The following is a 4,933-nucleotide window of genomic DNA, read 5'->3' as shown; positions in this document are numbered from 1 at the left end:
TGAGCCGCGTGCATATTCTCTCTTCTTTTTATGTATTTAAAATAAAATAAATGTCTCATTACAGCTATTTCGAGCAGCAGGATACCGGGACGGGTCATCAGATGAGTCACAGGTCTTCTAGACAGACTGACACCGCGGTGGCGTCTTGGGGGGGGAACTTGTTCCGTGTAAGAGTGAGCGGCGTTAAGATGCAGCATCATCACTTTGTGGCTATAACAAAATCTCAGGCTGAAAATAGATCTGGGAAGAATAGGATCCTCGAGCAAGAAATATAAACTGCGTGACTTCAAGATTCAGGCCGAACATGAGTTTCTGAGTGTTCCGTCGTCACATTATCTACTCAATAATGAGAATATAAATACAGTTTCCAGCAGATTGTGCTGCTGTTATCTTTTATTTTTTGACTTTATTGAGCGTGAATTCTTGCAGTAATGAATAACTGCACATAAAACTGAGGAAATGACATTATTCCCCCGCCCCCCCCAGGATGTTGCAGTGATCCAATGAAATGAAGTTTTATTTGTTTTCCTCCAAATCACAACAATGCATCACTTCAACTCACGTCGCACAATAACAACACGCGACCTTACAGTGGTGTAGAGAAGAGAAACCCAACCGTTCACACAAAGAGCAAGCGTTAAAGGATAAACAAAAAACCTGGGGGGTATAGATACATGTTGGGTTATCTATACATATATATATATGTATATATATATGTATATATATATATATATATATACATAAACACATATATATGTGTAAATCCACTGAAAATGTCACTCACTTAACACACCGCACCATGAAACTGCCACCTTTATTGACGCAGGTGTGTGAAAAGCAGGAGTTCACGTGAGAATCACGTGAGAATCACGTGAGATTACATGAGATTACATGAGATTACATGAGATGGCTGCAATTCTTTATGTTCTGGCACTGGTACACTAACTATCTGGAGTGGGTTGGATGGGAGGTCTCTTCAGAGCGAAGCAAAGTGGCAAAAAGACGGCGTGGTTGAGGAGAGAGATAGATGGAGGGAGACGGTTTGAGGGGTAGTGGTTGCTTGGAGACTGTTGTCATGGAGACGGAGTCTTAGAGTCCTTTGGCATCTCTGACGTTCCTATATTTATGTTGATTTTACAGACAGAGGAGGTTTCCGGTCTGTCACCCCACAGAGGTGAATCAGAGACAGGTGGTGATCAGACAGTGCAGTGAACTCATCAAACCGAGGAAGGCTGGATTTCCATCTTTGATTTTATGTCTCACAGAGAGCGAAACTGACACATAAAGGAATTTTATCACAGTCACAGAGGTCGGATAGCTGTCAGATAATGGCATGCGTTTGACAACCGCGCGCCACAGAACCAGGAAGCCCAAATGGGAAACGAGGAAAATATTAGACGACTTCTTCTTTTTGTCACACCTCATCAGTCTTTCACATGGTGACAGAAATCCTCCCTCTCACCGTCTTTGTGTCGCTGACTCATTGTTTTTTCTTTGCAGAAGAGTGCGTCTCAATAGTAGCATAGACAGACATAAAAACCACCTACCGTGTGATCGTGAAAGCCTGTCACAGTCACTCCACACTTTGCACCAAAGCGAGACTATTTCCAGTGAGTGTGGCGCATCACTAATGACATGCGTGTTTTCCTGAGTGTGGGCACGTTCGTGACACGGTGCCTCTGGTTTGTACGGTGTAATGTTGGGATGGGAGGCCGCGCGGTCGGCGTAGTGGTTAGCACTCTTGTCTTTGTAACAAGACAACCTGGGTTCGAACCCCGGTTGGAATAAGGGCCTTTCTGAGTGGAGTTGTGTGTTTTCTCCATGTTTCTCCCAAAAACATGCAATATGAGGATTATATAAATTGGACACGCTCAAACTCGCGGCCCATCTCTTTACCTTTTGTGTTGGTCTTCAAATAGTTTTTTTGTTTTGTTTTCCTATGTTGATAGTTTCCTGTTTGATGTCGTAGTTCTTCCCAGTGTGTGCCCCTTGTCTGATGTGCCCTAAAACTCTAATACAGAGTATTAGGGCCATATTGAAAAAAACACCTATGCTTAGGAGAATCTTTTGAGAAAAAAGTTGAATTATTTGACTTTTTGTGTTGTTTTGTCCCCAGTGTGGCCCTCTCCTGACCAGTCTAGATGCTCATTGGCCCACAAGTTCTTTGAGTTTGAGACCCCTGCTCTAAATTGACCATAGTAGTGAGAGTGAATGGTTGTTTGTCTCTGTCCAGGGTGTGACCCCCACCTATCGCCCTATGTCAGCTGAGATTGGCACAGCCCCCCGCCCCCTTGTCCCTCATGGGGAGGATAATGCAGTATAAGATGGATGGACGTTGGGTAGGCTGCAGTGATGACCATGCACTGGTCTGGTAAGTGGCACCATAGGAAGTGCTGCTTAATCCCTGGAGAATCTATGTGATTTGTTCTCAAGGACCCATGGCTCTTGGAACACCAAAGGTCATTGTTTGTCTGATTTGCCCCCCGAGTGCACACAGCTGATTATCTGTGCACAGGCCGTTAATAGCACAACAACAAAAGGGAACGAGCGTGAGCCGGGCCCATCCCTCCTTGAACATCACACTGAGAGCGAAGCACGTGTAATTAAAAAAGTGGTTTCATCAAAGCAGGAAGCCCAGAGTGAACCATCAAGCCGAGTGATTGTAAGTGCGGGTTGAAGAAAAGGGCACAGATCGGCCTCATTATGTGATTAATGCCTCATGCGACGCGCTCCACGTTTCCACCGATGCTAATTAATAGCGGGTCGACAGACGACAGCAGAGCAAACAAGGCCGGAGTATCACAAGATGCTGCGACCGATGACTGAGGTTATGGTGGAATGAACTCGATGAAATGGACGTAGTTTCAAAGCAGACGTGTCTGAAAGCTGTGTTTTCTTCTATCACCAAAAAAACAACTATTTATGTAATGTATGTACAGAGCTTAACAAACGTCAGCCACAGCTGCATCCGTAATTATCAAAATCATTCTTTATGCATCCGTAATGATATTTTTAATATAATTAATATTGTTATTATTATATTCAAATGTCAAATTATAGTTATTTACTTGCATTCCTGAACAGAAACATTAGTTTTAGTGGTTGAATGTTCTCGGAGAAGAAGCCCAGTGAGGCTTCGGCTCAAGTTTAGATATTAAAAATGTGAATTCAGTTTGTTATTTGCCAAATAAATAGCAAAAACAGTTTTTATTGAGGAAGAATTCGTTTAAATGAATGTTCTCTTGTTTCTATTTGTCATTCTCACATGACGATACTCGAGTTGGACCATGGTTATTACGGTTAACGAAATAACGGATCATTGAAAAAACAAAAGGAAAAACTGCTTTTGTTAATTGAAATAAAGATAAAAACTAGAGGTTTGACTCCTGGTGTCGTAAAAGGTTATTTATCATTATTATTATTATTTATGTTTGTGTGTATTTTAGTCTGTTGGCTATTTGATTTTAACCTGCCACACTAACTGCATCCAACCTCAGCAGCATGATGCACATTTTGCACTTCAAGCTACTTTCTTGTCGACGATTATATTTGATTCAGGGATGGTTGTTCATTTGCCCTAAAACACTTTTAAAATGGCATCTTTTGCTGGGGGTTTTATGACCCGCAATACCTCTGACCTTTGACCTTTTTGAATCCGGCGCCTGGCAAATACTCCATATTACAAACAAAACTAACACTGAAACTAATAAAGTCCAAACTGAAACTAAAAAACTAAAAAAAACCTAATTCAAACTCATTTTAAAAACAAAAAGTCAAAACCTAAAACTAATGAAAAACGATCAAAACCTTGAATTGGACTCGTAGTGTTTGATCGAAACGTTATGAAATGAAACTGTAAATAAAGACCTCTCTATTCGCCGCACCCTTTTTGATGGCACCGCCTTACAACGCGGCTTCTCGGCTCACGCTGCGTCTCCACAGTTGAAGCATCAGCCAGGATAAAGGTCCTTCCTTCTTCAAAATCAATTTATAATCTACGATCTCCTCTGTGACTCAGCTAATGTGTCTCCTGCAGGCTCGCGTCAGAAGGCGGCTCACTGCTGTGGCACAGAGCGGTTTCACAGCAGACTGAATTTAATTTTTCTGGCTTCCACTTAGGACACGTGACGAGGCCTCAGTGGCAACGGAAAATCAATTATTCTCTGACCAGTTTTAAAACTCGCTGAGCGCTGGAGTCGGGCTGCAACAAGTGACTGATTAGTACTTATATTTAATCTAATAATTTAATCTCCGACTGTTTTAACTCTGGGGTTTTAACTCTCGGCACATGACTGCTACTTTAAATCTGTTAATCTGTTAATCTGATACCATCTGCATTTATCTGTTGCTGCTGCCTAAATCTGTCATTGCTACTTTTAATCTGCTCTGTGCCTTTAAGAGATTTTATTTATTGACTTTGTTTTTTGAATTTTTTTGTTTGTTTGTTTACAGGCCCTTAGTTTTTATCAACCTTAACAAGTTGTCTGATTTCAGCATCTTAAATGTGAATAATCCCCAGTTTCATTGCTCCTCTGTGAGTGAAAGTAATTTTCACCAAACACTCACTGCCCACTTTATTAGGTACACCTGTGACTGCTTGTCAATGCAAACATTTCATCAGCCAATCACACGACAGCATTTCACTGCAGGAGCATCAGATTGGAGATTAAAGGTGGTTTAATTGACTTTAAACGCAGCGTGGTGTTTGGTGCCAGACAGGCTGGTCTGATGATCTACTTACACTTCCACATCTTCTCTGGGCTAAAACGCTTCATTGATGCTCGTTACAGCCACTCGTTATAAAGATGGGCATCTCTGAAATCACGTCAGACCTTGAAGCAGATGAACAGTAGCCACAGAAGACCATACCAGGTGCAGCTCTCCACACTTTAAGTGTCTTTTATACATTAAAAAGTGACCAGTGAGTGTAAAC

The sequence above is a fragment of the Solea senegalensis genome, linkage group LG1 (genome assembly GCF_019176455.1).
Source record: "Solea senegalensis isolate Sse05_10M linkage group LG1, IFAPA_SoseM_1, whole genome shotgun sequence".
Classification (NCBI taxonomy): domain Eukaryota; kingdom Metazoa; phylum Chordata; class Actinopteri; order Pleuronectiformes; family Soleidae; genus Solea; species Solea senegalensis.
The sequence above is the reverse complement of the archived record's forward strand: the minus strand, read 5'-3'. Positions refer to the sequence as shown.